This window comes from Ambystoma mexicanum, chromosome 4p (assembly GCF_040938575.1).
Source record: "Ambystoma mexicanum isolate Mex_15411 chromosome 4p, UKY_AmexF1_1, whole genome shotgun sequence".
Lineage (NCBI taxonomy): Eukaryota > Metazoa > Chordata > Amphibia > Caudata > Ambystomatidae > Ambystoma > Ambystoma mexicanum.
The window spans coordinates 1,202,087,025-1,202,099,083 of record NC_090927.1 but is presented as its reverse complement, the minus strand read 5'-3'; the positions used below and the strand labels follow the sequence as shown (position 1 = coordinate 1,202,099,083).

Below are 12,059 nucleotides of genomic sequence, written 5' to 3'. Positions count from 1 at the left end.
ATTTTTAGGCTGTTCAATGTTTGATTTACAGCTTTTCATAATAAACCCACCGAGCTGGACAAGCGGTGGGTAAAGTACACTGATAGGCGCCCCCCTCTCATCTCCAGTGGGCTTTCGCTCCCTAGCCCAGGCATCTCTAAATCCTAGGGTTCCCCACTAGCGATCAGTAACAGCTACTATCTACATCTTGCTGGTAAAGAGGGCCTGAAGGGAACAGCATTATCTAGCTAGCCCCACCCAGGAATTTTCTATAAATGCCCTACCCTAGCATTCCTCAGGATTGTCAATGTAGCGTGATGGAAAAAGGTCAATCTCAAATGCTCTGGTTCAGTCTGACCTTCAGTCGCTCCCTTTCACTCCACCTCCTGATCTTACCGCCTCCTTCTCCCACTGTCTCCTCTCCATTCGTACTCCTTCCAGGCTTCCTACACCCTCTCTTTACTTATCCTTCTCCTCCCCCATCCATTGTGCCACTTGAATCTAGCTGTGTTTTCATGCATTGTGCCATTTGAATTTAGCTATGTTTTCATGCATTGTGCCACTTGAATCTAGCTGTTTTCTTTTCAGGCATTGTACCACTTGAATTTAATTGTGTTTTTATGCATTGAGCTCTGCGCAATCATTGCCCATCTTTACCCCTCTCGCTATCCATTCTCCTAACCCCCGCTTGGTTGCCTGTTTGCCTGCCTGTCTCTCCCCCCTGTTTGCTTGAGATGTCTGCCTGCCTCAATTCTCTTCTTGCTGTCCCCTCCTCTCCCTTCTCCCTTCACTGCACCCTTAGCACTTACTCTATCTGAAATGTCACCTGACCTTTATGATAGCAGCTTGTTTGTCTCCCACCCTCATTTGTTTTCTCCTCCCACTCCAGCACTATCTGAAATGTTGTGAGTCCTAGTACGATAGTCACTTTTTTTGTTCTTCTCCTTCTCCCTTCACCCAACCCCCTCTCCCCCCCACCTCTTGTTAAATTCCTGCACTAGCTCAATTATCGGCAGGAATAGTAATGTAGCGCTTGTCGGTCTCCTTCTCCTTCCCACCCCATCCCCTCCTTTATCTGGCTATAGCTCTTGCACTAACTGAAATGTCGTCAGGCTGATTACGATAGTTATTTTCACATACTTAATGTATCGAGGGCTTGTAAGAATGTCACTGTATTCTCCCTTGTTCCCTCTCTGCGTGGAAGCATTTTGAAACACATTGTGTATAGGCGCAATATAAATAAAGAATCAATTGAATTCCCCCCTCTCCTGGCCTGCCACTACACCCTTCTCATTACACCACTCTCTCACCTCTCACAACACACCTCTCTCTAACCTCCTAGTACACAATCGTCCTCACCTCCTACTACACAATCGTCCTCACCTCCTACTACATAATCGTCCTCGCCTCCTATTACACAATCCTCCTCGCCTCCTACTACACAATCCTCCTCAACTCCTACTACACAATCCTCCTCACCTCCTACTACACAAACCTCAGCGCTCACCACACAAAACTCACCGCTCACCACACAAACCTCACCGCTCACCACACAAACCTCACCGCTCACCACACAAACCTCACCGCTCACCACAAACTTCACCGCTCACCACAAACTTCACCGCTCACTTCAAAACACTCCTTACCTCTCACTACAAAACCTCACCACCTCACTACAAAACCCTCACCACCGCTCACTACAAAACCCTCCTCACTCCTCACTACTCCCACTTCTCGCTACCCAACCATCGCATCACCACTCACTAACAGCCCACACCTCTATCTGTACTTACCCACAAACCTCTGCTGTCCTTACCACTACATTCACCCCCCTTCTTTCTGCTTCACTCCACCCACACCTCTACTCCCACTATCCACTTGCACTCTCTCCACAACAACCCAAACATTTTCTCTCTTTCACAATCTCTCGAATTCCCCCTAGACTTCTCTATCTCTATTTTTCTCAATCGCTCCCTCATCTTACACAAATCCCCCTAAACACTATAGTACACACACAACTGGTACAATTCTCCCTCACAAATACCTCACATGCACTTTTCTCCAATTTCTCTAATTCTGCCACAGACTCTCCAGCACTCTGCTCTTCTGTCCATCCAGCGCCTGTCTATCGGTCCATCGTCACACATTCTGAACTCACAACTGCAACCCACACTCTGCCAATCCCTCAGTTTCTGTTTATACTGTGGGCATGATGGCTTGGTCTCCCGCTTTCCTTCCATTGGCTGCAGTGCTCACCTGACTCTAGGAACCAATCCATGTCTGTCTTTTCTCCAAGGACTGGGTTACACAGGTGACAGGCTTTAAAAACCTCTACACACCGCCCCATCCCTGCACGACTTTGGAAGAAGCCTGATGATGTAGCAGCCATTCAGGGTGCGGGTTCTTCCTGTGGCTTTCCTCAGGTGCTGGTAAGTTTTGTTGCCAATTCGGGTTGGGGAGGGTTTCTGTGTCTCCTGTCCCCATGCCATCTCTCCTCACTCCCAGTTTGTTGTCTGTTGCACCAGCATTTGCCTGGGACCCGTCTCTGGTTGGCAGGTTGTGTTTCATATTTCGGTTTGGTGCAGACATTTTCCATCGTTTACCGGGCTGTGCTCAATTCAGTTCTCCTGGTTCCAATCTGGGTTTTCTAAGTTGCTTCCAGTTGCACTTTGGGAGTTGGAGTCATGCAACAAGTGAAACATGTCCAGCAAATAAATGTGGAGCCATTGGATGATTAAGTGTGGTACCATTAACATTTGTGGAGGTTTTTATAGATGACATCCCTTGACAGGTTCATGGCCCTGTCACAGCTGCTAGAGACAATCCTCTGCCTCATTCCTGGTCGGATGATCCTGTGGAACTCCTGTGTGCCTCCTCTGGTTCCAGCATCACACAGAAGGTGCCAGTACCCCACCCCTCTGACCACAGTATCCACTAAACCAAGAACAGGCAGTTGACTTTGTCCCACATAACTCCTACAGCATCTGGGTAAAGATCTTGCCCCATAGTTGTTGCCAGAATAAGTACTACTCGTAACTTCCATGTTAACTTTCATGCTGCGGCATATGAATGCTTGTAACTATATCTTTCAATGTGCTTCAATTTTAGGTGCCAACCTTTTCTGCTTGTCATGCCAACTAAACACATTGGACTGTGATCCTCAAAACAAGTTGGGAAGTGCAGTAGAAATTGGTGGTAATGTAGCAGTCATTCCGTTAACGCCACATTAGTGCACCGCCCAACTACGAGTTTGGAGGCAAGGTGGAGGAAAAACCTCCAGTAAGAAGCTGGAAGTGGATCCTCCACCTTACCGCCAAATTGCTGCAAAATCGGCAGAATTACTGCTACCGTTAATTTTGTTATTGTGCATTCGGTTAACAATACAGAAACCATACACAAAACACAAAACCTACCACATAGATCAGGTTAGAAAGAAAAACAAATCATGAAATTAAAGATTATACAAAATTGTACATGAACTATTGTACAAAAACCATCTTCAAACTCAATAAATTACATGTTTCAATAAAATTCAATTAATTCCTCTGCAGGAATTCAGACAGTTGAGATCCCTCATCACAGTACTTCAAAATCACCCAATCCAAGTTAATCAAACACTTAAAATGGTATAAAGCTTTGCAGAAACCAAATGATGGAGAAGTCCAGACTTGACTTCATATTATACCCCAGTGACACAACTTAAGGTCACTAATACATTATGCAAAATAAGACTCTCGTTGGCCTTCCAGAGCGTCACAGTTTAATAGCAAGTGTTCCAGAGTTTCTACTTCTTTGCCACAGTGTCTACAACTTTCATTGTCGCTATCAGCTCATTTCCAGCAGCAGCAATTGGGTCTGGTTGGCAACATATCAAGTCTAAACCTTAATATAGTGCAGTCAAACTTCCAGGATGGGAATTGCCTTAAATATAATGCGTAGGTCCCCTAACTCTTATGACCAATCGCCAGATTACCATAACTTCTATAGCCCCCCAGAGTCACAGGTGAAACACCAGTCTGTGAGCCATAAACGATTTTTGTAGGCAACTGGGTTTCCAAAAACTAAATTGCTCTCTAAGCCCCAGTGTTCTAATTTTGCAGCTCTCAATCAGATGAAGATTCACCAACTTAGAATTACTTTCTTTAAAATGTTAATAAATTGTGGCATAACAAAATTGATTTCTATAAAACCAATACTTCAAGGGATGATAAACCCAGTTCATAACTAATCTCACTAATAGGAATCGATTTTGGTAAGGTTAAAACGCTTCCATATAAAACCCTCTAAATAGGTAAAATCTTCTAACAGACAATGGTGCACTTCCAATCCATATGTGATGGCAGAGACCACTTTGGCTTTATGACATTGTAGGATCAGGAGTACAGAAAATGTCCCATACCTAAAGTAGCAATGTCTCATTTGAGCAATGAGAGGTTTAGCTTCATCATAGAGGCTCGCTAAAACAGCCTTCTACCTCAGATTTCCAATGTTTTTAAAACCCAAATAGTTAAAAGTATCCACCCGATCCACTTTCCTTCCAACCAACCACCACTCGCCCTTAGTCGTCACCCACCCCATTGTTAGCATTATGATCTGGGTGTTGCTCACGTTGATCAGCAAACCATTGTTTATACAATGCTCACTAAGACTATTCAATAAACATTGCAAACCAACCCTTTTGCAATCCATGAGAATACTATTGTCTGAGTATGTCAGCCAATACATTTTAACCACCGAAATGTTTGGAGCAAGAAATGAGGCCTTCACAACATGAGATCCAAAATCAGCCAAATAGATGTTAAATAAAAAGGGTGCTAAAAAACAGTCCTGATGAAGGCATCGAACGGTAGGGATTGCAGCAGATAGTTCACCCTATGCATTTAGCCAAACCTTTAATACAGAGTGTTTGTGTAAGTATATAAGAATTGCCAAAAGAGAATGGACGGCAGCCCCCATCTCTTCAGCTTAGTCCACAGTTTACTATGATTTACCCGATTGAAGGTGAGGAAGAGGTCAATGGTTGCAACAAGGACCTCTTTTAGCAACCTCCCCCATGCCCGATGCTGGCTAAAATCCATACCCCAGCCCACAAAAGTTGTGCCCACACCGGCTCTGAAACCGATCTAACTCACTTTCAGAATGTTGTTGTTCGTGGCCCATAGTTGCAGTTCTACTAGAAGGACGCAAACATATTCGATTTGACATCCATCAAAGCTATGGGCCTGTAATTGGCCGGCAACCCTCTGTCTCCCTTCTTAAAGATGGGAACTCCATGAGCAGTTTTCCATGTGTCCGGGAAATCACTTTAATACAATAATTAATTCAAAAAGACTGCACACATCTCAGGATTATTTTTAAAATGTGTTACATAGGTCGTTCGGCATGGGGGCCCCCACATTATCACTATTCCTAATAAGGTTTAAAACTGGTTCAACATTAAAAGACAGGGACCAAGCGGTTTCCCTCTGATAACAGATCATTCCATAACTTGTTCAGGTTTCTTATATAATTCTATAAAGTGTGCTATCTAGTCCTGTTCTGACACTGGATTTAATTGAGATAAGGCTTGAAAACTGTCCCGATTTCTCAATAGTTTCCAATAATGTACATCACCTTTAACCATAATACACAAGCATTTTCTCACCCTCTTTTTGGTAGGCCAGGGACTGAGTAGATTTTATTTTATTTTGGTAAATGTCCTTATCAATATATCCCTTTCTGGGCCCCACCATCCTTCTCCTCAATTCGAATATTATACAAGGCAATTTCACAGGGAGTCCAACATAATCGGTTTACCCCCTTGAAACTTTGACTTCACCCATTCTAGGTCTTTGACTAGTATTACTCAAGGAAGTGAAGCTCACACCACCCAATCTATGGTGATCGCTGGGCGCACCATCTTCAATAGTGTAGTCATAATAATCAAGTCAGAAATTTTCAGAAACTGTGATAAAGTCTATATGTGACACTGGACACCCACAATGCCACTTTCCGATGTACTGCACTCCATCTTTTGTACTACCCATAATTAACTGCAAGTTCCAGTTTTTAAGGAACTTGTTCCACCTTTTATCCTTCACATCCTGCTTAGTGGGGTCGTGTTCCTCTGCATGCCTACCCATAATAATATTGTTAACTTTAAGACCAATACAATCGCTAGTGTAATCACCTGCCAAGATCATAGAGCTCTGGACACATTGCCCCAACCACCTTAGTATTTCCCCAATCTGTTCCATAAGCTCTCCCTGAGTCACCTCTACATAATTACAATACATATTAATGATCAATAATTGATGATCAGAGCCTGCTAATGCCACATGAGTAGCCAAAAGGCCCACCGTCAAATTCACAATTTTCTTTTTGGTGGTGTAAGTGGACCAAGCAGCCACCAATAGACCGTCCTTCGGCCGTCCCAAGGATCCTCTAATTGCATTTTGCTGGCTTATATGGTACCCATCCAATACTACCTTCTCCATTAAAATGTTTTGTGCAAAATAATCAAATCATAATTACGCAACTTACAACAAATTTCTTCATTTAAAAATAGGAACTTGACGGAAATAAATGCACGGCACGATATGTCCCCGCTCGAGAGTCTTTATGGGAAACAATGTTGCCCTCCCGAGCGTTCGATAGTGGCGCACACGACACAAATATGGAAAGAGTCACACAAATATATTGGCTGGGATAATAGAATTACTCCAGTCCAACCTATCTGGAACAACATCCACCTCACAGACCTCAACAAACTCCCCAAATGGTCTGCCTGGTCCACAGCCGACATACATACCCTACAACAAATATATGTGAACAATCACCTCATTCCATTTGCCGAGATCTCTGTCCAATATGCCCTCCCAGCCACTGAACGCTACCACTACGAACAACTACAACATGCGCTCCTAGAGCAAAGGGATCAAATGGTAGACATGCCGGAATGCACACCCATAGAAAGAAATATAGTCGTAGATAGGGTAGAAAATAAAGTCACATCCACCATGTATAATGCCATCTCTGCATTTGCCACCCCGGAACTGTCAAGCCTGAAGCTGAAATGGGAGGAAGACGTTGGCCCGATACTCCCCGAGGACTGGATCTCAGCCCTAATGCACCCCAGAGATATTGCAATTTCGGCCAGAATCAGACTTATTCAACTAAAGGTCCTTCACAGGATATACTACCCACGGTTAACACTGTACAATTGGGGGAAAGCAACTGACCCCAAATGTGTACGCTGCAAGCAGGAAGAAGGCACCTTCTACCATATCCTGTGGCATTGCGCACAGATACAACACTTCTGGCGACAATGCACTGAAAGACTCTCGAGGGTCATGGGCCGCCCGATACCAACTGACCCTAAACTCCTCCTTCTGGGGATCGAAGAGGAAGGAGAACTGTCTCGCTTTGAAAAACTGCTGCTCTCGACGTCTGCGGGGATCGCCAAAAGAAACATTGCACAATTGTGGGGCTCAGAAATAACCCCAAGCTATGACCAATGGACTACGGATATAGATGCAATTATCCTAATGGAACGCCGAGTATACCAAGCGCGTGGCTGCCCAGGCAAAGCAGACAAAATATGGGGAAAATGGGAACAAATACCATAAGCATGAAACGATCGAACGATTGAACTATAACTCGTGTCCTTGCCACCACGTCATGACTCAATGCAACGAGCTGATAACTCCCGGCTGTGTAGTAAAGACTGTAATACTGAAGATCTCGCATGTGTGCAGCTCTCCCTTGCGGATGTATACATGCGCCCTGACAGTAACTATACGTAATTATACGCAAGTCCCTCACAATTGTATGCACAGTTATTTTTATTCTGTTTGTTTGTTTGGATATTGAATGTTCTGAATGTATGAACAAAACTCAATAAAAAATCTGTTATGAAAAAAAAAAATAGGAACTTGAAACCGCTAGTGTTATAAGAACAAATACTAAAAACCTGGTTGTTTCACCGGTGCGTTATCACTAAAACTACATAGACAACCCAATAACCAAAACCAGTCTTCCAAAACACCATTGAACTTTTCAGTTGATTGCGCCATTGTAACAGCGCGTGAGGAACATTGGTCTACAGAACATGCTAGTTGCATTTATGGCAATGGGAACTTAGCATCCTCAGTCGGGAATAAGTTACAAAGAGCATTCGTGTAACATGTGTAAATATCAAAACCTTGTTGCAATATCTCATCCACGGAGGCTAAAAATGAATCACTAATTATACGTTAGGAGATTGTTAAAGCCACTATGTCAATTCTTGTTTCATCATAAAAGTTAACCAAATCAATATCCCTAGAAGAGATAGCTCTTAGGGAAGGGACTTCATGAAGAATAGATTAAATGGCACTAAGAATAATGTGATCCCCTTGAGGGAAGACGGCTTCCATGACTAAATGCAGATTTCCATCCTATTCCATGCGTTTACCAGACTGACTGAAGGGCCCCAGTAAATCTTTGCACCACACTCAGACCCCCTGGGGTTGTGCGCAGCAGTTTCTTATAAGATGGGTTGCCTGAATAAACTCCAGCTGTAGCGATTCCAAAGAAAAGGCATTGCCAAGTGAAGACAGACATGAAGGCTTCACAATTTCCAAGTCTGTTTGAAAAGCTATGCTAGCAGGGGAAAATACATACTTTGGGCCTCATTACGACCCAGGCGTTAAGGGTTAACGCCGTCGTTAACCCTTAACGCCTATTCTGATTTTAACGGCTGCTCTTAGCAGCCGTTAAAATCCATGGCGCTAACCTGCCATGATGCTAATTACGCCACCGTAATTTACGGTGGCGTAATTAGCGCCTTCCCCACTCTCATTATGCCCTATGGGGCAAAAATGGGAATGGGGAAGGGAAAATGGCAAATGGGGATTTACCGCCCCACTCACCTTGGAATGGGGCGGTAAATCCGCCATCCACCATGGTGTAAATGTAGTTTACACCATGGTGGTAAAGTTGGCGCAATTAGCGCCTGGGTCGTAATGACCCCCTTTGCCTCTATAATGAGGAGTTACGTGGGCAGAACACTGTAATTCTAGTAGGGGGAGGGTCTCTTTTTCTGGGATGGACCCGCTTTCTTAAAAATAGGCGGCAAGTTCAAAAGGGCCTTCTCTTTACTTTTTGATGATACTTCTCCTAGCTTGTCTTGCAAATTAAAGGACCTCACAACTTTAAAGACAAATTCTGTTTTATTATTTTTGGGCTCCATTTGACTTTTTAGAGGCTTGCTCAGTCACTTTCTTCATCTCGTTTTCCTTCACTTTCTTCAATTTCAGGGATAACAGATACAGGCCTGCAGGACTAACAATTAATACTGAAACCTCCTCAGTAGTACTTATTGCTCCTAAACGTAAACATTTCTCCAGGAATTCCAACAAGGAGGTGTATCAACATACACCGATTGCATGGAGGGCCGGGCGAGCGAGCGAGGCATTTCCTAAACCACACTCCTTTCATCACACTTTTGCCCAATCAGAGAAGCCATATTATCTTGAATTTGAGCCACTCGAACGGCAATCTGCTGCACTTATTCATGAAAAGGCAATTGGTGGAATTCATCGTGAATGGCACTTAGCTTTTCTACAATTCCACTCACTTAAGTAAAAAAAAAATATCTTGCATCCTCTTTCTGATGCAGCACTCGAAGTTTCCCCTGGATGTCAGTTAATTTGGCAGTATGTTATTAAACTGCCACTTCCATTAATTCAAATACTGTAGCCAAAGAGTGCAATACAAACTTCAGAGCGGCAAATGTAGGAGCTCTCATTTCCACTCTTGGTTGCTGGGAATATTCTGTGGAGCTAGAGAGAATGGAGGAGTTTGTTGAGTCATGATCAACTTCCAGGACCAGGGAGTTGAAGAGATTGGGGGTATGAGACAGAGAATCCTGAGAACTTTGGGCTTCACTCTCCCCAACCCCTGCTTCAACCAAACCTCCATTTATTACTCCAGATGCCCTGTTAAACTCCAGAGACGCACCATTTTCGCTCTGCACGTTTCCTTCAGGTTAACAGCAAGGAATGGGAACAACTATTTTTTGCCGTTTCAGGGAGCTTCCCTCACAGGGAAAAAATGTGCTATATTTTTTCTTTATGATAGTTGTGGTTAACATAAAGTCCAGATATATTGCATCCAGAAGTGGTGAACTGAAGAGTGCCTGTTGTGATTCACTAACTTCAGAAGGAGCAGTCAGGGAAGCAGCAGCCTCTGCTGGGAGATCAAAGGGATGCAAACACTTTAAATTTCTGAAGGAGGAAGTGAAACCTCAAAATTGAGCTGTCCAGATTCCCCATTGCTGCACAGATCATACATTTTAAATCAAAAGAACAACTTTTCCTAGCAATGAAGATGCAGCAGTTCTGACTCACCCACAATTAAAAGTTGTCACACAGAGAAACCTCTGCGGTGGAAAGTGAGATTGTCCTCATTCACCTCACAACTGCTTCGCACAACTGTGATTAGCTGGCTGTACAAAAGCGACTGGCGATTTTAAGAGCTTAAGCCCGTCCTCGCCTCTGCCAATCCAATAGCCTTAGATCCAGGGTGTAATCAGCACGAACATAGCAAACACAGAAGATAGGTCCCTCCACACAAACTGCTTCGCACAACTGCCCTTATCTGGCAGTAATTCCGCTGAAATTCCCCATGGAGTACTGTGGACTCCAATGAATGGGGACTAACACCGCCTACCACCACTTGTAATCTGGCAGTAAATCCGCCATTCCAAGTGGCGGTAACAGTAATTCCATTTGGTGGTATTCTGGCGGATTTACCACCAGAATACTGCCAAACTTGTAATGAGGCATAGCCTTGTTTGGGATTTAACACTGCTTGTTGCACTGCAGTGCTAGAGGCACAGTTCATCATCGAGCCCATCCCAAACCAGCGGTCAGCCAAGGTCAACTAAAACACAGTATCCTGACTAACTTGCATTACTGGTCTTCATGGCTGTGCTGGCGAGGTCTAGCCTGAACGTTTCAGGAATTCTAATGCTCAAAATGGGTTTCAGCCTTAATTTTTCCCTCACTAGCTTCCCTGATGCAAGGGATCAGAGAGCAATCAGCGATGGGTAAACCAGCTAGCCGTTGGATGTTTTCATTCCAAGAGGGCGGCCTGCTCCTCTGTAGCCTATGTGAGAAATCCAATTCAAGATGGTTCACAAAAGGAAGCATCCAAGCCTGGAAAATTACTTACTAGAATGAGAACCTCAGTCATTGCTTTGCAGCACCCCTGATGCTTAGTTGCCTTTGGAGTTTAGAGTTTGATTGATGCTGCATTCCCAGCTGTCCTAGCTTCTTCTTTCTCTTATTGTGAGCATCCTGGTTTTGTTCTTGCCAGCTCCTAGTCTTATTTTTTCTTTTCTTCTTCCCTGCCAGGATCACTATTCTCCTCTGTAAGGAAGCCTCTGGAGTTCTTTGCTTTCCTCATGCCCTCTCTCCAAGCCTTGCGTCAATTTCTGCCATTGCAAGTTGAAGACTAGATCAACAATTTGAAATGTTGTCAGACCTCACCTCCTCCTTGGCCATACCAACAGAACCTGTCCTTGACACAGCTGCTGGTCCACCTACACCACCAAGGTTTTTTTCCCCTGCTGGGTTTTTCATATGGCAATTCTTTCCAAGTGTCCTTAGTCTGTCAGCAGTCTCTGATGGGTTTCCGGCACTGTGGGGTGAGGAGCGGTGCCTCCAGCTGTACCTCCACTATGAAAGGGTCAAGACGTGTCCAGATAAGACTTGCTGCTGAAACACAGCCATGCTAATTCCATCTCAAACTACTGCAAAGCATAGTAGAGCCTAGCTCAATTCTGTCAAAAGCCATTCCCAAAACCCCAACCAATGGAGCCCCCCATGGAGCCCATCCCCACTCAGAGTGTCTCCCAGCATGAAGTCCAGTGCAATCTAGAGCACAGCTATTCACAGAGCCCAGTCTGGAGTGGAGCACAATCCAGCAATGCTGAATCCAAAACAGTCATTCCTATTGCACAACCAAGAAGCAAATCATTCAACGGGGATAGCTCAGGCCAGGTGCCAGTCTATTCCACAGTCCAATGCTGTCGGCAGCCCAGCCCTGCCTAGAGC

The 12,059-nt window shown here is 44.3% G+C and overlaps 1 protein-coding gene across 1 annotated transcript in view; it reads right to left on the bottom strand.

The window, feature by feature from the left end:
* Positions 1–12,059, bottom strand: part of NPHP1 (nephrocystin 1) — a 1,322,209-nt gene that overhangs the window by 544,297 nt on the left and 765,853 nt on the right. The window lies entirely within an intron of this gene.